The sequence below is a fragment of the Pagrus major genome, chromosome 7, assembly GCF_040436345.1.
Source record: "Pagrus major chromosome 7, Pma_NU_1.0".
Lineage (NCBI taxonomy): Eukaryota > Metazoa > Chordata > Actinopteri > Spariformes > Sparidae > Pagrus > Pagrus major.
In genome coordinates this window covers 19,195,638-19,221,447 of record NC_133221.1, presented here as the reverse complement: position 1 = coordinate 19,221,447, position 25,810 = coordinate 19,195,638, and the positions used below count along the sequence as shown (strand labels likewise).

Genomic DNA, 25,810 nt, shown 5'->3' with positions numbered 1-25,810 from the left:
TCAAAATATTGTCACTTCTGGCTCTAAAAAAAGGCCAAAATGAGGCCAAACTCAAGGCTCCAAAACGGTAGTCCACAAACTAATGGGTGATGTCACGGTGGGTCAACACTTGCAGAGAAAGTGACAACTAAACTTAGACTGAGAGAAATAGACTGATAAGATGAAACTTCGCAATCTGATACAATTTGCTGTCAGTTATTAGTCTACATAAACCATTTTCGCAGCAGGTTTTTTGACCTGTCATAGCAGAAAAAGAACAGGTGTTACTAGTAACATTAACAATGGTCAGCTCAGTACCATTATGTATCCCAGTAATCATAATAATGAGCAGGCATGCTCAATATCAAGACCCTGACACTGGGTCACCTTAATTAAATACAGTCGTTATTAATGATATTAATTACACCTGTGCTTTTCCTGCTACATGTCAAAATGTCTGCTGTAAAAAAAAAAGCCCTGTTGAAGAACTTACCACTGTGGGCCAGTTCCCACACTGAAACTCACTTTGTTAGATGAATAGCTAATAGGTGATGTTAGTGGTCTGTTTACAGATGACTTTACAGTTTCAGGTCTATTGTATGTGTTTTGTTTAAACAAAAACTTTCTGGACTGATGTTAAGGTATTGTTTTAATCTTGTTTTTGCTTTTTTAGATGTTAAGATTTCTTGTGAAGCAATAAGATATATATGCATACAAATAACTGTGGAGCCCATTCTCACAGGATCTCACTCCAACACTGTATGAAAAATAATGTAGATTGCATGGATTTAATTAGGAATCAGGATCGCCTGAACGATATGTTGGTTTGCCGATATTGGCCTCTCACAGATATATTGGTATCGGGGTATATTGTGTCCGATATGAGCCAGTATAAAAACTCCCCAGTGAAGTTTAATGTTTCATTTCACTGATGCCATTTTGGACAATCCTGCCTTTTGATAACCACATTTGAGGGATCATCACAAAAAATGTGTTACATGTTTACATTTTTATATTCTGTTTATACAAGAATAATGGCACATAATACAATGTCAGAATTTTTTTACTCCCTCAAATCGGTATTGGTATCAACATCGGCCCCAAAAATCCAGTATTGGTCAGAGTCTAATGAAGACTAAGGTGAAAGTATGTCCAATTATTCGGGCCAACCTTAGCCAAAATAAAGCAAAAATGATAATTTAGAATCTGAACTTTCTTGAAAAGAATTGTCATAGTACTGTAATAAAGAACAGGCCATCACTTATTATAGGATACATAGAATAATAAGATATCTTACTATCGAATCTGTCTGTGACAGAGGCTGTGTGTGGCATTCTGCGGGAAATGTCTGCTACTGTTTACATTTTGGTACCTGAGCCGCACTGAGGCAAATTCCTGCCATCTACATTGATATGGCAATAAAGTACTGAAAGCTTGAGTCTGATGCACAGTAATAAGGACGCTCTGAGGCACACACTGTATTTTGACCTGTCAGTTTTAGGAACTAACAGCACAGCATGTCTTGTCACTCATACTGCGGAAGACTGCAACGTTTCAGTGCAACTACCCACTAAATCAACCGCAGTGCCTTTCAGTGAGGTGATTCCCTGTGTGGGGGAGTGGAAAAGGGTGACCCCTGAATGGAAAATTGGTATGAGGGGTTGAAAAAAGAAATCATGAGCCCACACAGCCCTGCTGCTTAGGAGGAACACAGTAACCTCGTAGGCCGCGACGGGGATTACGGGTAGTGAAAGTGAGAATGAGGGGGTGAGAGGAGAGAGAGAAACAAAAGTGCAACGAAGAGGAGGTGAAGATACAGGAAGGAGCTTCTCAAAGGCTTTCCTGCATTGGAGGGACTCCCTACACCACGCAGATTCTCTGTAAACAAAGTACAAAGAGGATTCTCTGAAATCATAGTGTGACTGGAAATTTACCAACGTCGTCTTCACCTACTTCAATACAAAGGCCATGCTCGTTCTCATCTAAATTTACTTGTGGTAAGCTGTAGATCAGAAATATTGACATACAGGAAATCTATAAATCCAATCTCTTATTAGTGAGTTTTAAGAGTTTTAACAGAAATGTATAGTGTATTCCTTAGCATCTCTCTCAACCAGCAGGAAATAATAACACACACCTCTCTATCCAAATTCAATTTAGGCTAAAAACATGTTTTTTTAGACTCCAAAAGCCCTGCTTTAATTGCTCCCAATCGGGGGTGAGCGTGAGCAAACGAGGACAAATGAAAGTTTAAGGAGGCAGTATTGATTTGTGTGGAGGTCAGGGGTAGGTCAGCCCTATCAGAGAATCAACAAACAGCCGCCAGCACCTTCCTCAGCTAAGCCAATCACCTTCTGACCTGGCCAAGCCGTTACCATGGCAAATGACCCTGAACCACACAGACCATATACTCAGCTCCGTACTGAGTGAAAGCAGCAAAGTAGAGCTCCGCAAAGATGGTGCAGCTACAGCAAATCCTCAACTAAAGGCTGTTAATTATGCTGTTGTGCTTGGCATAAGCCATGTCTTGTTTTAGTATCACCCTCCAGGGCTCAGAGATAATTCATCATTATTGTTTATTGCCTTTCAGGGGTATCCAACCCAAAGATTTTGCAGTACAAATTAATGATTCCAACTAAACTGTAATTCAAAAATAACAAATCAGGGATTTAAGGTTTTGTTTTACACCTGAACAGAGTTTTGTAAATCATCAGAGTGGAACAAACAAACAATTGAAATGTTTTACAAGCGATTTTGTATAAACATGTACTTTCTGATTTACATAATAGGGCTGTGCTGAAGAGCTTTGAAGCTTAATTTATAACAGTAACATTCAATTTCTAAATCAAAAATAATTCTTGCATGTCTACTCATTCTGTTTAAACCCAGTTTCACTGCACAGTTGCAGGTAAAGATTAAGCTACACAAGAGATGCAGATATGGATTTTTTTCAGGCAATACTGATAACCAATATTACCTGCTTCTCATGGCCGGTACTTGCCGCTGAGTTTCACATTTTTGTACTTTAAAAAGAAGGTCCTCACCTATAGTTCATGCACACTTGAGGGTAAGTAAAGCTAAAATGTAGTGAGCAAAGAAGCTCTCATAAGATTTGTTGTGTTAACTCTTAGACTTTTTCCCTCCTCTCTGAACCCTTGTGGAACATGCTTTGCAAACTGAAATGGTGTTTTCTTCCTCTGAAACTGTGAAAAACATTCATACCGGCAAGGACATGTTTGGCTTCTTCGTCTACACTGCATCGCTCTACTCAGTTGTAGCAGTTTGACATCATGAGTGCTACGAAAGCCTACTGCACTTGTTCTTCTCCTCCTTCTTCTCATTCTTCTCTGTGTTTATTGCCGAATCACAAACCTATTTTTAAAAGGTGCATATGGCCACCAACTGTAACAGAGAGTGCTTGTTAAGTCCGCAATTTAGTTTCATATTATCAGCTCCATTTATCGGCTCTAATTTCATTATTGCCAGACGGCCGCTAATATAAATTTCCCATTTTCAGGCCAATCATTTCATCAGGGTAACTCCAGAGTATTGTAAGTACAAAAGTCAGAGTTTATTGGAAAACGATAGATATAATCATTTCATTAATCATTTATCTAACAAAAGCACCATAAATTACATTTATACAACCACAATAACAAAACATCTATTTTGACTCTTGTATTATCACAGTAAATTACTTAAATCGGTACAAAAAATGGGATCATATTATGTCTCCACATTCGCGTGGTGCTCATCGCTCCATCAAGACGTCATCTCTTTTCCTACAACTGAAAAAATTGCCAGTTTGATCATTTATTTACATTTTTATATTGTTCAAGGATTTTGGATGGCTGATGAATGTAAAAGAACAAAAAACAAACCATCATCGGAAAAACATTCTTTTAAATATTTAGATACTGACAGCAACCATATAGCCCAGCCCCTTCCCCATCATCATCCTTTTTTACCCATTTTGGAGGACGAAATTTAAGATTCTCGTCTTCACCCAGTCTTTCCATCTTTCCCTCCTACTCCTTCCTTCATCCCTCTCTCCCCTCTTATACCCCTCCTTTGCTCGGAGGCAGGCAGGCGGTGGTGGTAACCAAGCCTCTGGCAGTGTGTTCCTATCCTGCAGGAGCCCTCAGGTTCCAACCTGTCAATATCCCAGGCAGCGTCTTGGCTCTGCTGTGGCTCAGTTAACCTCCTCACCCACTGCAACCGCACGAGGGGCTCATGTCCCCTCTGCCAGCCCAGAGACAAGCATGATCTCCCCCAACCCTCTTGCCACCACTCCTCCTCCTCCTCCTCCAATCCAGCTCCCAAACCACACACACCACCCTCACATCCGTAAAGGGCAGCACCCTGGCAGCAACAGCAACCAATATGGCAGCTGACGGCAGCTTTCTGCCCGCTGACGTCTCTTAGATGTTTTGGATGACGGTCGTGTTGGAAGCTCACAGAGGGTAAAGAAGGAGAAGATATTGGAGAGGGAAGCTTGGTGACTAAGGTCCCGTCATCTCACCATCTGTATCAATTTCAGTGAGAGGAAGGGTCTGTGTGACAAAGAATCGATGTATTAACACGCTGCTGAGAGGAATTTTAGAGTGATGTAAGGAATGTAAGTGTGAAGTTGTGAAAAAGACAGAATGTCAAGGGGATGTCTTACTTTTGGTGTGTGTGTGTTTGAAATAAACACATAGGCCTGATCCCAAGCGTGGTAACAAGCGTGTGGCAGCATGTCACCGTCCCCCCCATACTGACACTGAAAAGGCACACACACATACACCCACACACACACGCACACACTTCTCCGTGCCTGACTGCGAGGCACCGCGGCTGTCTGCTGAGAGCTCAGGTTACGGCCAACCGGCGGGACAGACTTTATGGAAGCCTCTCTCCCACACCCACTCTCCCCCTCCGCAGGGCTCCGGAGGAGGTATCGGGTTGCCGGTTCAGCGCCGGCCAGGCTTGGTGCTGGCGGCGGCTTGTGATCTTGGGTGCCTGTGTGTATGCGTGTGTGTTTTATCTCCCACTCTTCGAGGGTATCGACACACAACGCTGCTGTCTCCTGCAGGTATGTAGGTGTGATTTACAGTGTAGACGCTTCACACTCATGCACGCACACGCAAAATCTGACCTCTTCTTCTGCTCCAAAGTGCCATCAATATTCTATACTGCATTACACAGTATATGTGTATGTGTATGACGAGTAGTTTATAGCCAAGTTAAAAAGAAAATGAGTTCTTGCTTACCTCTAGGTGTGTCTAGCAATGCAGTCGCGTGGGTACATTAGAGGTGAATTAAATTTTACTGCATTTTCCGAGACGCTAGCAATGTTTCCATCTAATTGTCAAGTGAATTTGAAAAAAAAAAGAGAGAAAATAAAATATTCCATCAACTGGTTTGAAGTGTATAATGCATAGAAGATGGTGGTATAGGATACGTTACACATGGCTGAAATTAACGCAGCTCCTCTACACAGGAGTCGAGGTTGCAAACCATCAATAAACCTCAAAGAAGAAGAAACAAAACCAGTCGTCTTAGCCAGCTATGAGGAAAAAGTTTTGTCCTTGGGTGAATCATGACCCACTAGGTTTGGGCATGAGGAGTGAGATTGCTAAGGGTTAGGGTAAAAATATCGGGGTACGCCAATCAGAGGCAGAGTAGGACGGGTCATGCCTTCAACATAAAAAAAACATAACGCGCCTACAAGAGAATTTCCAAGAATCTTGTGGAAATATCCGGGAAGACGACGATGGTGGACACACAGTGGAAACAGTTGATAAGTCATGTAAGTTTTTCAAAAAAAGCAAAAACCACCTCAAGCTTGAGCTTGAAATTGAGGACTTTTTTTAAAATTATGCCAGTTCCATTTACATTTTGTAATGCAATGTTTCAAAATGTAAATAAAACACATTGATGGAAACACCGCTAATGTCAGGTTCAGTCTAGATAATTTACAGACCTTGGAGTCAATGGTTGTTACTGGAACTACTAAATAATCAAGTGTTTGGTAGATTATCAGAGACATTTTCTCTGGAAAGATATGTTGCCGCTGAATTTTGTCACTGCAATATTTCAACGCTGTGAGCACCATAAATAAAAATCCACCCACGTCCTTTGTAATCAATGAAAGCAGAAATCTCAGTGAAAGACAGAGGTAAATAAAAACTATGTGATATGGTACATAAATATGTTTAGTGAACTGACCCTTTAAAAGGAGCACTCCACTGAAATAGTATTATACTGTATTTCCAGAAAGTTGGGGGGGTACGCAAGGGACACATTTTCTGAAAGAATGGTCAGAATGGACAAACGCCCAACACTGGCTTCTACACTTCCCATAATGCTTTTTCAGATTGACAAACTTCACTTGAACCACAAAAGACATTATACAACTACAGTATTAGACAGCAGCACTGCCTCAGGCAAGTTAATTGACATGTAAAATTGATGAAGTGCCCCTTTAAAAAAATTATTCCTATGTTTCATTACTATCACAACTATACATACTAAACAGACAACCATCCATGCAGTATCTATACAGCTTTCAAATCCCATGATGCTATCTGAGAGAAAAACATCTCTAGAAAGCTCGCTGTTGTCCATTTGCAGGAAGGAGTTGTGAGGAAGGTGCACTCGCAGGTCAACATGGAAGCCGCCATCTATATGCAAGGACCTTGTGACGGTTCTGCCGCTGGCTCGCTTGCTAGCCCAGCATGGAACGGCACTCATGAATAATGCACGGGGACATCTGCCACCCCTGAATTATAGATCTGTGGAGGCCCAGCATATGGGAACAGCCCAGCAAGTGCTAATGGCTAACTCCCCATGACAAAATATGGGTTAGAGACACATGAATGATAGTCGGGTCATGCAACCTTTCAGTCATGAGAGTGTGAGGTGGATTGTAAATGTGATTATTTACATGTCTGCATGTGTGTGTCGATCTGGAATGAGGGAAGGCTCCAATGGATAAGCTCGTAGGATTTCGATGATATGACTAAACAAGCATCCAAATCAGTGCGGTGAGCAAGGCACTAAACCCCAGTACGTTTCGGGCATATGGCTCTATAGCTGATGTCGCACTCAAGACGTTCCCACAGAGGGAAAAAGTGACAAGAAAATTTCCATACAGGGTTCAAAAAAGTCACTGTTACATTACAACACACCATCATGCTTTTTCTTGGCTAAATTCAGCCAAACCAGTGGATGTAGCTTTAAAAAAGCCTCAGAAACCCTTGGCCTAACAAGTGATGGCTAATGTCTTTGAGCCTTTTATGTAGGCCTCCTCCTGCTGAAGTGCAGCCTGCTTGAATATTCTATACTCTCTGGTTGCAAGTCCTGCTCTTTAAAGAAGCAGAGACGGAATGGGTGGTTGGAGGAGTGGGGGTGCATTTTCTTCCAGCCCAGTCGAGCGGGAGGCCCTGTCTACCGGGGCCCAGTTCGATCTCCGCCTTTCTCTCCAGGATTATCCTCTTATCAGCGCCGCAAAAGCCAGGCTAAGAAGCGCCAGCAATTAGCCTATCTTTAATTAACGAGCACCTCGCTTCAAAACCACCCACGGTCCGTGTAGGCTCCCACTTGGAAGGCAGTCAGTGCGGCGTAAAGATGAGCAGACTTAATCTTGTTTTTGTCTGAGTAAGAGAGAGTGAGCGTGTAGAAAAGGGCAAAGTTCATCTTCAAGAGTCGCAGCATGCAGAGCGTCCCTCATGCATGCGCGCTCGCAAACAAGCCTTTCTACACCGCAGGTTTCAAAGGGAATCCTACCACCCACCACTGTTCCACTTTGTTGTGCAAGTGTGTGTTTGTGATGTGTCTGTGTGTTCATTTGAGTGTATGCTGTAGTGTGTGGATGGATTACTGCACTCAAATTATGCTACCACTCACAATCAGTCACAAACTGAAATTTCCAGGCTTGCTGAAGCCTCCTTCAAATCGACAATGGAAACATATGTAGGAGATGATGAAGGACAGAATTCCCCCCCATGAGCCTCAATGAAGTTTGGAAGGTCAAAGGTTCACAGACTCACTCTAGCTTTTGGAGGAGCTTCTAGACTGGAGAGAGTAATATATACAGATGCAATAAAGTGACATGTTAATGAGAACACAAACTTTAGCAGCACTGGTTGAATTAGAGAAGACTGGGTCATCTGAAGGGGAGTGGGAGCAAGATGACGGCCTGCAGATGAAAAGAAAAAACGGGGAGACAGGGAGAGAGCGCCAACGGTGCCCAGGACTGGCCTGGCTCTGGCACCACCAAGCAGGAGGGGCGGCGGCGGCGGCCCCAGCATGCATACATTAGCGGTGCTTAGGCGCACTAATTGCTTCTCACTTAGACAAATCTCCTGCAAATCACGGCTGCGCCGCCAGCACTGCCCGAGCCCCCCGGGAAGGAGAGACGGCAGGCAGGCGGACGGAGCGAGAGGCAGAGGAGGAGGAGGAGGAGGAGGGGGTGGGGGGGGTTGGCGAGTGGAGCGTGTGTACCAGAGGCGCCTCGGAGCAGGATGGAGGAGGAAGGAGAGATGGAGGAGGAGAAGGAGGACGAGGGGGGTGCTCCCATGAGAATAGAGAGAAACGAAGAGAGAGAGAAAAAAGCTCCAACACTTCAAGAGTGCCTCTCTCTCTCTTTCTCTCTGCTCATCCATAGTCCAGGCTGAGTACCCCCCCCAACCTCTTACACCCCTACCCTCAGAAGCCCCACCGCTGCTCCGCTCCTTCGATGCTCCATCCCTCCATCCCCCCTCTTCTACCAGCTCTCAGATCTCTGCTCTGCCCCCTTGCTCGCCCCTCCTTTCTCTCTTGCGCTCCCTCCCTCTCCATCGCTCTACAGAAAAGTGGAGGAAAGATGAAACTCTACAAAGAGGGAAAAAAATCAATAACACAGATGGATAGCTGGATAACAGGGTCCGGCATGCTTCGGCGGTGAGGCAATCCAGAGGGTGCCCACACAACTTCCACACAGGCGGAGAGACGGGCAAAAACAAGGCGCTGGGATGAGGGTGGTAATCAGCCTCAGGAAGCCAACATCACCCACAACACACAAGTACACACTTGTTAACACACAGACACATACTACAATCTATGGTTATACCAACGCAAAAATCAGTCAAATCTGCACAACGGTACACACGTAAGATATAAACAAAAACAGCCGCATCCACAGAAGTATACATCCTATCCTCAACCCACCACAGCTAATTGGAGGAAAGCTACAAAATAATAATAGTTATCAGGTAACCTGAGGTGAAAGAAAATAGCTGTCTGTAGCAGTAACATAGATATCATACAGAAGATCAATATTATTGCAGGTTCTACATTATTTTACTGGGGTTATTTGAGATATTGGGTGGCTCAAGGCAACGTATCTGTTAGAGGTGGTTTAAGGTACCACTGGGCCCCATCAAGAACAATGTATATAATACTCCGCACAAACATTGCCTGCATTTTAGTATTCATTATCAAGACAGGAAAGCAGGAAGCTGGAGCTAAGTCACCGGAGTACATTTCTTTTGTACTGTTTATGAGCTTGGGTAGTTCTTTCCTAAACTTTCTAGCCTGTCAGTGAGAAAGCGCAGCTCTCTAGACAAAGATAGGTAGACAGGGCAGAGACACGGTGGTCAGCTGTCATACCTTAACCCAATAAAATTATATGGATTACAGTTTACACATGGAAACTTGCCTCCACTCAACCAGAAAACGAAAGCAAAAGCCTCAATTTCTCAGAAATGTCTACTTCACAGACAATCAGATAACTTCTTCAAGCTCTCCAAAGACAAAATTAACTCCAGTCACTCAGACCTCTGCAGCCTTTAAGAGACAGATCTAGGTAGGCAAGATTAGTTCATTTCAAACCATTCTGGTTAAGTGTGGTGACTGATTATCCTTACTGCCTGTAGGGGTGCTACATGATTTTTGGACTTGGAATAGTTTCTCATTGTAAAAGGGGCTCTTTGTAACAATTTGTTGCAATTTACATGTATTAATCACTTTCTTATTGGCCATATGTGAGCAGACTGTAATGCGACTTGAAAAATTAGACCTTCACCGTCTCTCTCGGTTGCCTGTACAAGCCTGTGGATGACATTTTTTAAGTTTTTTCATGCTGCTGGACTGTGGATTTCTTTGTGAAGGACTCAGGCTGGATTTTCCATAACAGACCAAAGGTGATTGTGATTATTTTTATACAGAAAAATGAAATCAAGCATTTATCAATCATGTGTTGAATATACCTCATATTAGCTTAATGTGAAGGCATGAACTTGCTTGGATGCATTTCTGGTTGTGATTAATAACTGATAAAGCAATTTAGGATTCACAGATTTTTCAATTGACTTAATTCAAGGACTACTTGAGTGGCACCGTACAACACGGTAGCGAGTAAAGATCAAAAATGAAAATTGAAATCTTTCAAAAAATATATACAGGACAAAGAGGAGGAAGATATCATCTTGGCACAATAAAACGTCTACACGTCTGTAATTAAAATTGAACTTTAAAGTTAAGATTTAATGAAGCAAAATATAGATATGGTGTTAATTTTGACTTTAAGCCTGCTTGGCATCAGGCATGTTATCAAAGGCTTTACATTGATCATTGCAGACTTGCTTCATATAACCAAATCAAGTGAATTAGGCCATGATAACAGGTTATGAACATGAATTATCCAGTTAGATTTTGGCATTCACTGCAAAATGTAAAATGGAGGCCAACGATGTCTCTTAGTAAATGTCTTGTTTATCTAGATAATCAGGTTGATAGCTCAAGTAACATTTAAATTCATCAAACTCTGGCATACTCTACCTTATGACGGCCATCTAGACATCTTCTGACAACTTTTGGTTGAGGTTTCAGGTGATGTGGATCTGCTTGGTCTTTCCTCCCACTGGACCAGTTTAGATTGAGAGTTCGATGCTCATACCAACTGTGGGAGAGGTGAAAGGGCGAAGACTTCCATTATAATGAATGTCAATGATGACCCCCCCATCCCCCATTGACACGACATATAAACATGCACATACACATTCCACCCCACTCTCCTCCTACAGTCCAATCTTTGTGGAAATGACTAAAATTACTATAATCCTCTCTTGGGCATGGTGGTGATATTTTCTGACTCGGCAAAGAGTCGTGACTGTGAGGTGGCCATTTTGAAATCCCCCCCTAAAAGCCAATGGAAGTGTTTTACAATGTGTTTAAGACAAATGTGTGACATTTGTTTGATTATGAACTGGCCACTTTCTATCATATAATAATATAAGAATTTAAAGACGTCTTTCATTCAGTGAAAAGAACCAAAATGGGGTAATGGATTGAAATTGAATCACATTAATTAAAACCACGTTCAGGCTACATAATGTGGATGGGATAGCTTAAACTAACTGCTGGTCAGACGAACAGTTAAAACACAAGCGTGATTTATGTCCAGTAATAACAATACAACTTATCAACCTGCCACTACAATAAATCACACTGATGATGGAGGTGATTGTAAAATCAATTTAAACCACCAAATTATAGTTAATTAACAGGAACAATCAAAATATTGTAACTGTTTAGCTTATTCAAAGCTGAAGCCTCCAATTATGCTGTTTATTAGGTCTTTTCTGAGATGATAAATCACTAGCACCACCTGCTGTATACTATAATCCAGGATTGAGTGTTTCCTGGGTTTTTATCTACACTGAAGTACAACAAGCTCCAACACATTAAAAACAAATTATTTGGTCACAGCTCCATCTTGTGGAGCGAAACAGACATCTCACCCCCGAGCTGTCACTTTGAGAATATGCAATAGGTTATTAATGATCTGACCGGGGGGATTTTTAATAATACAATTGGTATATGCTCAGTTGTTATTATTATGCAGCTCAAACATTTACAGTAGATGGAAATATATACAGTAATAGAATAACAGACAAACAATATAAATCCTGAAATTATTTTATTTTGGTGACCTATATGGAAAATGTAACTGATATACTGGTTAAATGGTGATAAATATTGTGAAAGCAATAAAGTTAAAAAGGCTTTGTTTAGGATTCTACAATTAATCCATCAAAACTGTTCGGGCTGGATAATAAATATTGATGTGACTTAAAATAAAAGAGAAAAAAATGTGTCCAAAGCCCAAAATATTGGACTGATGTTGAATATTTTATGGGGAAAAGACTTGCTGAACAATACAAGGTAGAAACATGTTCCTTTATTTTACAAACTGTAAGATGGACAAAGGTTTTTGTTACTTAATTACAATGATGGTGGGACAACCATGCCAATATTGATATGTCAGTATGTATGAGAGCTGTGAAAACATCCATTTGTTAAATTAATTTATGTGTTGAGCTGAGCGGAGCTGAGCCCTTACTTTATCGCTGGCAAAACTTAACTTATAAATGTAGATCGTGCAAACATTTTTATTTTTATAATCAAGTCATTTTAGAGGAGTTAAATAAATATTCTGAGTTCACCTGGAGTAAAAAAAAAATCCTAGAATTGGGACAGCTTATAGAAAGGCAGAGGGAGGATGGACAGATGGCTCTGCCAAATTATGTGTTATCATTAGGCAGCCAAAATCCAAAAGCTGGTATTTGGGGTCCAGAGGGAGGTGGATAAAGAACCCCTGTCAAGGCCAAACATGGAACAACACTCCTACACCCTGGCGTTACTGAGCTCTCTAATCAGTGCCCTGCTGCCACTGAGCAAGTGCTGTTTTATTAGCAACAGTGTTGTGTGTAGAGCTCATAGGATTCTGAGCCAATTTAGGGTTGTAAACAGTTGTAAACAACTTTGTCAAGACTCCTGTTTGGGGTAATATTCAGTTCTCTGCCTCCCTCATTGATTTGGCTTCCCAACTGTGGGTTAGAAAAGGTGTGACATGTGTAAAGGACCTCTTTAGAGAGAGTGGTTTTGTTTCACCCCCAAAACTGCCAGCAGAGTCTGGCATTTCCTTGTCTGACCTTTTCTGAGTTTGTAGGAAAAAAAAGTCTCCATCTTTCTGATGAAGGCCCGCTGGAGAGTTGGACAGAAGAATGCTTGGAAAGTGAGCCATGGCTCCGACATCCAATGTCATATGTTTGGGTCCGGTCCATGGCTGAAGGGCCGGGGTTATTGATGGCCTTTTAAATGTATGTGGCAGAGTTATTGATCCCAAACCTCTGATGACCACATTTAGGAGGTGGTCTCAGAAGACTTTAAAATCACTGCTAACCAAGCTACAGTGGCCTTCTCTACACTGCTAACTACTGATTTTCCTCAAATGGAAAATAAAAACTATACCACCGTCTCATGAGCACTGGCTAGAGCATTTAATATGAACATATATTTATGTAACTTAAGTGTCTTAGTCGCAAGCCATCTTTATTTCAAACTGAACATTTTAACACGTTTATATGATTAAAAGCCATCTTAGTTGCTTGTACAGGGGTACCTCAAACAGCCAGTGTCAGGATATCCTGGACACCAGAGTGGGACCGAACACAGCCTTCGAGACAAACGGAGGTCAGTTAGACAACGATTTATAGTGGCTCTGACCAGGATTAATACTCCGGAAACAAGACGACAAAACAGGTCGTGACAGGAGAGGTGTGCAGCAGGAGAGGAGCGGTTTACTTTTTAGACTTAAAGTGATAGTTCGGGTCTTTTGATGTGGGGTTGTATGGGGTACTTATCCCTAGTCAGAATATTAACTGCAGTAGATGACCGTCAGCTATCCCTGTGTGTGGAGAAGCAGCACGTACCACCAACAGGGAAGCAGAGGATTGTACTGCTAAACGGGACCGACAGCAAGACGTATTAGACACCTAAACCGCGTATTAGACACCGAAAATTCGCCACTTGCATACAACTACCAACTGAGACTCCTGGAGCAATCAGACCATCCCCTCTTGAGGTGCAAAGTTGTATTATGGAGCAAGATGAGCTGGGCCCAGTTTGTTAGCATGTCACAATCTCTGCTACAGAATACAGACATTTTTAACATCAGGTCAAAACTGTTGTTTGTTCATATTCTATTGATAATGTTAATTTAGTTTTTGAATGCTTCAAACTAAATCGCCCCTTTAAAGTATCACAGTCACCCTCTGTGTTACAGAATTAGAGTGTTATACAGCTAATTTTATTTATGTATATTCTGTTGTATGGTAGTTTAAAGTACAGCAATACACCATATCTTTTAAGATCAACATATGTGTGTGATGTGTGAATGTTCTGGGTGAGGAGCAGCCTTCTGTCCCGGGCCATGCACATCCCATACCAATTTATAATGTTTCCAGTCAGGGTGCTTTCTGTTGCGCCGCTGTAAAAGTCGAGTCAAATCAAGTCAAATGTATCTAATGGCCAAATTTAGAGATAAATAAAACCTAATACCTTTGAATTCAGGATGTCTTCAAAATTACGCTACTTAAAATTAGTTAGGGATATTTTAGTGTGTCACTTATTTGTTTATTCTGCGACATTTCTATCTATCTGTCTATCTTTGGTGCCCCAAAAATAATGCGACATAATATGCCTAACTCATTTTTAATAAGGGTATATCTGTGAGTATAGTTTTTTGATAATATTTACATAGTTTTGCTTAAGTAAGGTTCTGAATGCAGAGTTATTTTCACACTGTGGTATTGTTACTTTATTAAAGTATTAAGTACAAGATTTGCTTCTGAGATGTAGTGGAGCAGAAGTTTAAAGTGGCATGAAATGGAAATACTCATGTAATGTACAAGTACCTCTGATTTGGATACAACAGCTACAGCAGCGTTACTTGAGTAAATGTACTTAACTTGACTCCATCAGTTAGCGAGCTAGCTAAAGTAACTTATGGTCCACGATGGTCAACTAGCTGTGTAGCTAATTAACTAAGTTTTCAGGAATGTTGTTGTAGATTTAACTACAACATTAAAATGGCTACGCTGTGATGTGACGCCTGGTCCCATCACCACGGTTGTGTTTCAGGAGCGACCGCTGAGGAAATGAAAGCAAGGTAGCTAACGTTAGCTAATGAGGATGTCGGCTGTTTATGATAAGACTCAACTAACTGTTAGCCTAACTAGCTACTTCTCTCCACTTAATGTTAGCATAATGTGTGCGACTACTACTCTTACAGTGAATGACCCTGATTAGCGTGGTTACTTACCGACTGTTGATGAACTGCAATTCATTTTTTTCAGTCAGGAGACTTTTTTTTCAGTAGGAGACTGTCTGTGCACCTGTTGTGATTAGCATTGCCATCCTGACAGAGAGGCAGCAGGAGGTGGGTGAGTGTTTCCCATCACTAGTGTTGTTAAATGTAGGCTACACAGAAGTCACAGCTACTTGACTAAAAGTGAAGACATGGAAATTAAATATTACTTAAAGTCTTAAAGTATCTGATATTAATGTACTAAAGTATTGAAAGTAGCCCAATTTTCTGGCAGTATATGAAAAGTAAATGTACTGAGTTACATTCCATCACTGCCTGTCACCACCCATTATAACCATAGACTGTAGGCCTACTGCATAAATAAAAGACTGAAAAACAAAGAACTCAAATAAACCCTTCATTTAAGTAGTAGGCTCATGTCGTATTAGAGAAAAAGATGCACGTTTTCGGGTATTAGCAGATATACATGTAACTAACCTGAGCACATAGTCCACAACACTCATGTATTGGCTACTCCACACACTAGTCTGCTGCTGGATGGGTTGATATTTACACATAAACTATAGTAGAGAGGTATGGTTGCTGGATTGAGTCTATTTATGTGCTTTTTACTGTGAGTCTCACGGGTATGAATGTTTTTCATGTTGTTCGAGCCCTAACCGAAGGTAATTTTCTGTCACTATGTGATAGACAATAAAGTTTCTTGAATCTTGAATTTACTGGAGGGTTTTGAAATGCATTGTGCAGGGAAATGCCTCAAGAAATCATTATTAAAAGCAAGAACTAACTCTTGAATGCATTTGACACTAAAAAAAGATCTGTATAAATATATCAAATGTTAACTTTTCCATAAACATTTGCAATCAAAAGTGATTATTCCTAACTTACATTGCTCATCATCTTCTCTCCCCTGTTTGTTAAATTAACGTCAAACTTCCCAAAAAATCATGCGTGTTGCTGATTTTTTTTTCTCTCAGTTGCTCAGTGCACAACTGTTTTTAATGAGGAGTCCGTACCAAAAAGAAGTATTTCCCCCATACTGAAAAATATTTTCTCGGTATACAGTAGGCTACAGCGAAATCACGCACATAGCAGGCTGCCAAAATGGAATAAACATGACTCAAAACTTTAGAAATAATTGGCTGAGATACCGACTGCTTTCCCTACCAAGCTGAATGTTGAATGAAAGTCCTTCTAGTTAGTTATAATACAACTGTGGTGCTGCCCAGTGCATCCAATAAAAATTGGGGTTTGTTGAGGGGTGCCCCGCTAAAATCCTGTACTTTCCATTGATTGTCCACTAATGAGCACACACTCAAGCAGCAGGAGAAGACAGAAGAGTTTGGGATGGTGCTGCGGCACCCTCTGCTGGACCATCAACACTGACAACACACAATAACAACAGTGGAAACAACAAACATCGCACAATGTTTGGGAAATGATTTTCTGCAATCTGGCATTTGAGATTGAGGTAATAGAAAATATTTGCTGTACATGTTTGTCTTAGGTGGAAAACTCTTTAAAGAAAGGCACTGAGTGTTATTGTCGAGTGGAGGATGTAAATCCAAACAGTCAACACTGCCATAATCCTAATTCATCTGCAATATCTATTGTTTGTCTTTATTAATATAGAAATACAGTATAACAGAAATCAAACATGCGACTAAAAGTAATTTAGTACAAGTCTAAACAAGTCCCAGGTAGTTTTTTCTTGTCGAGCCAACTCAAGTAGGGTCCTTAGTTAAGGTCAGTCCAGTCCCAAGTCATGCAGTCTTACCTGCAGTATCCGGCCTTTATGAAGAGAAAAGAAAAGTGCCTGTCTCATAATGATATTGGCCAGTTTAACTAACCTGTTAAAGGAGTATGTAACTAAAAAAATACAAAAATAAAATGAACACAGACAAGTGATTTGAGTCACGGGTCTTTAACTTCCAAGTTGAAGTTTAGTCTCAGGTCATTTGTTTTCTGTCAAGTCAAGTTGCAAGTCATTAAAACAGTGACTCAAGTCTAAGTCACGATGACTTCAGTCGACATCTCTAACAGAGCTATAACAGCCGTTCAGCCACCAGATTACTTTTTCAATGTGAATATTTAATCAGAAATATTTGATGGTAATTCCAAACTTAATGACGCAGTTAAAAACTTTTATATCATATTTATTTTTGTAAATGGCGTCTCGTGACCCACCTGTAGTACCTTCACAGCCCTCACCGTACTATAATACAGGAAAGCCATATATAACACGGGATGTCAGATATAGTGTAAGGTCAAATGTAGTATATAGTATAACATAATATTTGGTCCAGTACAGCAATATAACATATTAGATATGATGTAGTATCCAGTTTTTCCAAATTTCACTCAGTGTCTTAATTTGTCTTCTAAAACGTATTGATTCTTCTATGGAGTCTGGCAGGTGTCAGTTCCCCCAGTCTTGTGATCAACAGTTGTTCTTCTGGCAACTAAGTCTTGTAAGATGACTACAATATAAACTTAGAAGGACATCGAGAATTGCTCTTGATAAAATCTTTTAGGAATGCATTGCAATTAAAGGGTAAGTCTGACAATACTCCATATTTGATTATTATTGTCAATGAATCCAATGAAAAACCAGCGAAGACTTAATCCTACTAATAACTCTCATCTATATACCCAAAGCCTAATATATCTTATTCTAAAGTGCCATAGACCTCCACCATTCTTTGAAAAATAACATGTTAAGCTGGGTTCACACATAAGAAATGCATTCTGTACTCCGCTTCCTGTCTACTTCCTGTTTTGCTAAAAACTACAGTTCCCAGCTGCTTCAGGTTTTGGCATTTCACTCTGAGATAATAGCAGAAATCTTATCTTTTAGGCTAGTGGCTGAATAATATAATATTCATAAAGTTTAGTTTAGTGTTTATTACTTTCTTGATCTAAGGCGTAGTAAGTCGAGGTGTACTAAAACTATTTTGGGTCAAAAAATAAAACATCTTATTCAGCAATTCAGCGTCCTCTTATCTGCCGCGCCCCCCCCCCACACACACACACACACACAGTTATACAACACTGCAGTACAATAAATGAACATTGTACAATAAATGTGATCTCCTTATCAGACACTTTTCCCAGATACAACCTCTTTCTCTTCAGCTGCACGCCATCTTGTTAGACTGTGCAGTAAGTGAGGCGCACACAGAGGCAGTGGAGCTGGTTGGTTGGTCGGTGTGGGGGCGAGAGGTTCGCAGACAAACAGAGTGTGACGGGTCCGCTCAGCCAAGTCGGGACAGAGGGTCACGCTTATAGCAGAGCTCGAGACAAGGTCAGCCATGATGAGACTGACAAGCAACACTGGTGGAGATTACACATGATAAGCCTTTGTTCACCCAGTGGCCTCTCGCCTGCTCTCATTTTCCCTTCCTTCCCCTTCACACATAGGCTGCCTTCATATCTCTTACACAATGTCAAGTGTTTACCATTTTATTTTTGTTCCGCTGAAAGCCATTTGCTTCGTTTAAACACCTCTGCCTCTCTGCAGCAAGAGCAAGGACATTTTTTGCTTTAATGAGGGCACACAGGCAGCACAAGAGACAGCTTTTACTACCTACTTTATTCAAACACACCACGCACCTACAGATGCACGCAAACACATCGAGAGCAGCATCTTGATTTAGAGAGCTTACACTGTACTGTTACGAGCACAGACAGTTAGCAAACCTGCCACACTTGACTCCCACACAGTCACTGAGCTGTTTCTGTCAGCAGTGAGTGGGAGAACATGGCACCACAGCGTGTTTGCTGACAGTTAGGGAAACACACACACACACTGCGCAAACACAACATTATCACTGTTTACACATACTGCCTGTTGAAGCTCATATATGCACAGAGCAACTGTGCAAACTGCAATAAAACTTACATCAGCCTGTGTGTGTCCACAACAGCTGGTAATTGTAGGGGGAACCAGACTGCGTGGGCTGGATATATGTGTAGAGAAAGTGTCTGTGCAGTTTGTCGGGTTGTTGTTGAATGTACAGGAAATACTGTACGCAGTATTTAAAGGTGCAATATGTAAGAATTGGCCACATGTCGAATTCCTACTTCAAACCAATAGGGGGCAGCATATCACCAGAGTAGACGTTAAATGCTGCTAGCTGTAGGTGCCATTAGCTAGTTAGCTCAGTTGGCCATGTAGCTAGTGGTCCGGAGCATCTGTAGCATCAGGGGAGTGTTGTTACATCGCTTGTTCAGCAGCTTTGGACTGTGACGGGATGGGGCTAGCTGATTAACATGCTAACTTCAGGAATTACCTTTGCAATGTCATAACATGATAACTTATATTTCTTCGCATTCTGTTGATCATTTTTGGTTGTTTTGAACTAAAGTCCTTACATATTGCACCTTTAAAGCAGAGTAATAATAGTAGGGAATCTTCCCGGCTCATTCTGCTCAATGGATCACATATATTTGCCAGAGTTAATTAGTTTTCAGCTAATAATCTGATCATATTTGCAGCCAGACAACAGTAGAGCACTTTGCCAACTCAGATAATGATGCTGCAGGCAGAAAATTCCAATTAGTTCAGTGTTCATCTGCCTGAAAAATAGACATTTGGTTCTAAAAATCAGTCAAACTTTGTGTTACCATTCATTTGATCCGCGTGTCAGCCAGGGCAAATGTTTGCATGTTGTATTATAAATAGACAAACTTTTCCACAGAGCCATTTATGTTTTCTTCCACTAGAGGACTCTCTGCACCACTTTCTATCCAAACAGCATCAGGAAGCACACTGAAAGCAGGCGTGTTGGAGGGGTTACAGCTTGCCCTGAAGAGGGCGGCCTTGTCAAGAGCCGTTAAAGAACATTTGAAATACATCATCCTCTGCTCTCATTATGAATTAAACAGCACACACACTCACTGTACAACCACAGTATAGAGAAAGTAAATGCTGCCATGCAAACAAATACCTAGAAGTACCGATTTTCTTTTTAACCTGAGCAGGAGATGATCAAAAACACTAATAATAGCACCCACAACTGAGAACAGCACATTAACAAAAAGTCAATCAAATAAAACTGAATGAAGACAAGCTGTAAAAACGGTTTAATGGTTGACTGCAGCCCCTGTGGCAGCGCTGTGTTAGGCTCACTCAGTTGTAACTCGTGTGGTGTGCTCGCTGCTCTTTGTTCTAACCAGAGCATATGCCACAAGCCCTCACTGCTTTTCCTCAACAGCTGCTAAGCCCATTAAATCTGCAGCCAGCCACCAGAGTGGAGGGCTTACAGGGAGGGAGGGAGGAGGGCTCCACTAAACCATGTACTGTTCCACCATAACCCCAGGGGCTGCACCAGAGAAATGTTCAACATGAACATAGATAATCAGGATGAGCCATACACTTCCCCTCTTGATGTGTCTGCTCTGTTTGCTATTATAGTAAACTGTTTTTCTGTTCAACAAATTCAATTTGAATCAGATTATTATACTGAAATGTCTGTTATATGTCTGGATCTCATGATTGGATGATTATTAAAGTGATATAGTCTGACGCAAATGCAGCCAGTTTATTCTTCAAGGTGCCTCTGAAGGAGAATTTACGAGCAGTGTGGTGATTATCCAGCATCCATTCTGCATCATTTAGTGAACTAACACTGCCTGTTTGCTCTGCAGTCCTGCGCCTCAGGCTCTGTAGCTCAATGGCTCCCAGTGCTTCTATTTGCTGTGCTGCAGGATATCACAACACTATTCATTTCCAGGCTTCACATCACCTCATTAAACTGACCTGTCCCTCTGCACAGTACAAGGCTTTCCTTTCTGAATAATAAAAAAAAAAACACTGTGTACACCTCTTTTATTCCATCTCAGTTTGGCTCATTTCGAGGCCCAGTGATTTGCCTGGATTTGCTTCACACCTCCATCTCGAGGGGGCTTCAGTTTGTCCATAACCTCGCTGCTCTCAGCTGGTGAAGAGCTCCACAGCCAAGGGATTAGCCACAGCCTGTGATTAGCAGCCCACTGCTGCACCCGAAGGAGGGTTTTAGACTCAAATCACAAACACTGCCTACAAGCCTGGCTCAAAAACAGCTCAAAATACGACATATTCATTTGTATCATTACAGAGATATCAAACGTTTCATTACATTCCATAATAAATACTCACATGCAGTTTTATGATACAGCTGGATCAAATATTAAGCTCCTGAACTCAGTGTAAAACCACATGTTCTCTATACAGTAAACTTACAGTACTGTAGTATTCTGTGGTAAGAATAAACATGCAGGCCTGTAAAGGAACAAGTTACCCATTGACGGATGTTTTTATCGTAACCTGTCACAAATAAGTCATAAAAACTGTGTAACCATCAATATTGTAAAAAGTACCTAACAGACAACTTTAAAATATCACTTTGGTTAAAGTAAAAGTCACCCAGACAGATAGTTCATGAGTGAAAGGATTAAAGGAGCTCTGTGGAAGCTCTGTGTTGTTCTGGAAGTTAGTTTATGCAACGTTAGCTACTGTCGCTCTCTGTTAGCGGGGCGGAGATGAGGCGCTTGAGAACGTGCATAAAGTCACTTTCTTTGGACTGTCGCAGAAAATCTGACCCAAGTCCTTCACAAGGAAATCCACAGTCCAGCAGCATTAAAGATCATATTAATTAAAAAAAAATCAAAATAATACATCTACAGAGGTTGTAGAAAGGTGCAGAATAAAAGTATCTCTTTTTCTTGAAAACATTATTATGATTGTGAATTAATCATCTTAAAAATATCTGCTGGGTCCAAAATGATTGTTTTGTTTTTTGTTTATATTTTTATAAGAATTCTGATTGTTTGTTCCAGCTTCTTACAAGGTTTCACCATCAAGAGTCTTGGTAATTGCTAGTTTGTGAAAAAAACAGCCTGTATGAAATCTGCCCTAAAATTAAAGTAAATTATACATATATTTGCATGTAATGTATGCAATGTAATGTAATGTAATGAAATTAAGGCTTTTCTTTTAAAATGATAATATTAAAATGTTAAATATATGAACAAAATGTATTGTTTGGATTGTACAATATTGCGTTCTCCTTTGTTATTGAGCATCAAAAGCAGCTGTGCTCGTGTCCTTTGTTGAACCAATCCTCGTCACTTCAACGTGGCTAATGTGCAGGCTTCACACTGATGAATTCAAACAGGATATAAAAAATAGCAGCACAGACACGTTGATTTGCTTTAAGCCATTTTAGCCCACAGCCTTATTATCCTGTGAAATGGAGCAGAAGACATGTGATGAGCCAATAGGTGGAGAGAAACCAGGCCTCAGTGTAAAATATGTCATGGCGGCGGGGCTGCTGGAGAGGGTCTATTACCGCTGACTCTTCCCACAGATGCTATTTTCACCCAAGATAAATTGTACTCCTGAGCAGGGACAAATATTGTGCTCACCGCCTCTCCTTTTGATAACCAAGGTGAGCGAGGAGGCCTGGAGCAGCATGCATTTAAACATCTTCCTCTGCCAGCTCCTCGGGTGGTGCTTGTCCTCAGGGCCTTGAAAGCTGCCCGCCGGTGAGTGTATCGGCCGGCAGCCCGCAGTCGCAGTGCACTCTCTTCCATGAACTCGAGCTGAAGATTAATTACATAGCGGAGGTGAGGGGAAAAACAAAGGCCAATCCATCTGCGTCAGGGCAAGTGGACAGCCCCACAACGCAGCGGGTGAATGCACTGACAACAGCATCTATCACAGGGACGGCCATTACACAAACACAAGGTCAGGGTGCTACCTGTCTCCGAGCCCCCCAGGCCACAGCATGGCAACCCCACCTCTAAGCCTCTTGTGGCCCTCAGACCACCTTTTCTTTGCTGTTTTAGTTCTTAGATCAACAGGAGGGGAGGAGAACCACACTGCAGAGGAAGCCAATACCAGGCTACTCCAAGGTAGCAGGCGACTGACAGCATGTTATCAGTCCTGTCCCACAGACTGATGATAGCTGAGGAAATTGCTGAGGAGTAGAAGCCATTTACTGGCTGTGATTTATTTAGCGTTGGTGCTGTTGCTACCCTGAGACAGGCAGGCTTTATAAAGCCACCACAGCAAGTATGACAGGCCAGGGTCGAACCTGGTTTATCTGCCTGACAGGAGACTGTGTGGAGCTGTTAACCTAAAACATATTAGACCGGTCAGTTGATGGCAGTGGCATCTGATCCCCAAATCACTTCTGCGGGGCTCGTCACTGAAACTGGTTGATTGGCAGAAAGTTAATTAAAATAAATGTTGAAGTAAGTGATTAAATATTCACTAGGACTAGACCTGCAACAATCAGTTGATTAGTTGTCAAGTATTTAATTAATGGTCAACTACTTCGATATCAATCAGGTCATTTTTTAAGAAGTGAACATTTTCTGGTTTCTTTACTCCTCTTGATAAAGTACCCAAAACACATACTTTGTGTGGCTAATGTTCAGTTAAAATATTTTTTTGGCAAAAAGGGATCAGATAATCTGTATTTTTCTGATCATCTGAAACAGTGGTGTTTTAGTACAATATTAACCTATGAAATGTAGTGGAGTGGAAGTATGGAAATACTCAAGTAAAGTGCAAGTACTTCAAAATTCTACTTAACTACAGTACTTGCGTAAATGTACTTAGTTACACTGCATCACTACTATCTTTGGGTCGTAGACAAAACGAGACATTTAAGGTCATCATCTTGGGCTTTGGGAAACACTGACATTTTTCACCATTTGCAAACATTTTATGGATAAAACAACTAATCGACAGTGAAAATAATCTTTTGTTGCAGTCCTAACTAGAACCTGACCTAAATATTGTGTCCTATTAATAATAATTGTGGAGAATATCACACAGTTGTTGTCTTCAAACAGGATTTAAGTTAGTTAAAGTTTGGTCAGTAACCCATGTCTATCCGCCTCCTGCTCATGCAGTAAAAGAGAAAAGAAATGTTCTGGTATCCCTGCCTACTTTATCCAATCAGGACAGAGAACTCCTAACAGGATCCTCCTGTTATTGTACCAACACCGGCAATGGTGGAACAAGGAAAGCTACCAATTCCAGCGGTCCCAATGACGGCTTACACTATCAAACAGGCCGAGTGAAGAAAAATTCTTGAAAAAAAGAAAGGAGACAAGCAAGTGTGGTGCTGTAGAGAGGAGGCAGGGATCAATAACTGCAACACAGACGAGAAGTTAGCTGAAATGACAACAATGCTTACAGCAGCTTCAACTGATGGATTATTTACATGTGAAGTATTGCTAAAAAGTTACTCCATTAAATGATTAGTTGATTTATCAGTGGACACAATAGTCATTGACAGTAGTTTTGTTGGCTGAGTCGTTTAAAGATATAATATGTAACATTTAAACATTCAAATGTTTAAAAACAACTCAACCTTTGTTGTACATTTTGTTGAGTTGTGTACTTATATAATCCCAAATGTTTCCAACAATGTTCAAACCCAGAGAAATCATCTGGTCGCCTGTCGCTATAGCAGCCAGGGAAAGATCAGCTGATACATCAGAGAGTGACGGAGGAATTCAGTGAATATGACGAAACATAATGCGAGCAAAAAGACATTACCTCAAGTTTGAACATTTCTGCCTGAGTCACGTCAGATAGAAAATCATCTGCAATGGTGGTAATTTAACAGTGAAGACAACAACTCCCATGATCCCACGCTGCCTACATCTCTCTGATTGAGGGACTTCCTGTGGCAGAAATGACATACTATGCGTTTAAGATTTATCGCTTTGCTCTTTATACCGCTGCAAACTGAAAATCTTTGGACGAAAAAAGCTCTGTGAAGACGTCACCTCAGGCTCTGGGAAATTGTAATGACCATTTTTCACCATCCCGACATTAACACTAAATGTTTAATCAATAACAAAAATAATCGTTAGTTACAGCCCTAAGAAGGAGTATGGATAAAGATCATATTTGGCATCTAGATTATGAGATCATCACACACCAAGGTCAGCACAGCAGAGGCAATGATAAGAGACAGTAATGACATTAATAACTTTCCTCCAGAGAAACTTAAACACAGCTCACCATGTTTCTCCTGCTGGACACCTCAGACTACGAGAGCAAAATGTTCTCAAGTATGCACGTCCTGTCTGTGAGCGTCAGCCGTGTCTAATCCCCAACAAACACACCTTCATTAGAGTGGAATAAACCAAGGAATCCACCTCCCAGGAAGCAGCAGGCGTGTTAAATTAACCCTAAAGAATTCATAGTTTGGAGCAAACAATCTCCTTTATTCAATTTTATTGAAAAGCAACAAATGAGCATCAGTGTACATATTTATACAGTCAAGTTTGGCAATGAGCAAAGCAGAAGCATTCAGTGTTCAGAAGTTTGGATGTAATTATGATCTGAAGAAGAAGAATGAAGTAATTAGTCACATAAAGTCAGTGCTTTGATTGAAAGTTTTTTAATATACACGTGCGAAGAGGAAGTGTGAACAAGTCGATCTGGTGTTTGTTTAGTTTTTGAGAATGGGCTGTGTTCAGGACAAAAGATTCAACAGATACAGACACTCATTCATCCCCACAGCCACCACCCTCCTCAGTGCAGGGAAAAGGATGAAGCTGTCCATTATGAACATGTCAGCCCAGCTGAAGGACGATTTATGGTGATTTTTTATTACGTTGTTGTCACTGGCAGAGTTTGTTGATGTACGTTGAATGTAAATCTCTGCTGCTCATATGTTGTGCTTA

General features: G+C 41.1%; 1 protein-coding gene across 1 annotated transcript in view; it reads right to left on the bottom strand.

Moving 5' to 3' along the window:
* Nucleotides 1-10,858, bottom strand: part of samd11 (sterile alpha motif domain containing 11) — an 84,499-nt gene extending 73,641 nt beyond the window's left edge. The window contains exon 1 of the mRNA XM_073469546.1: nucleotides 10,783-10,858. The gene's annotated coding sequence lies outside the window, so the exon portion shown is untranslated. The remainder of the gene's footprint in view (nucleotides 1-10,782) is intronic.
* Nucleotides 10,859-25,810: the final 14,952 nt, after the last annotated feature.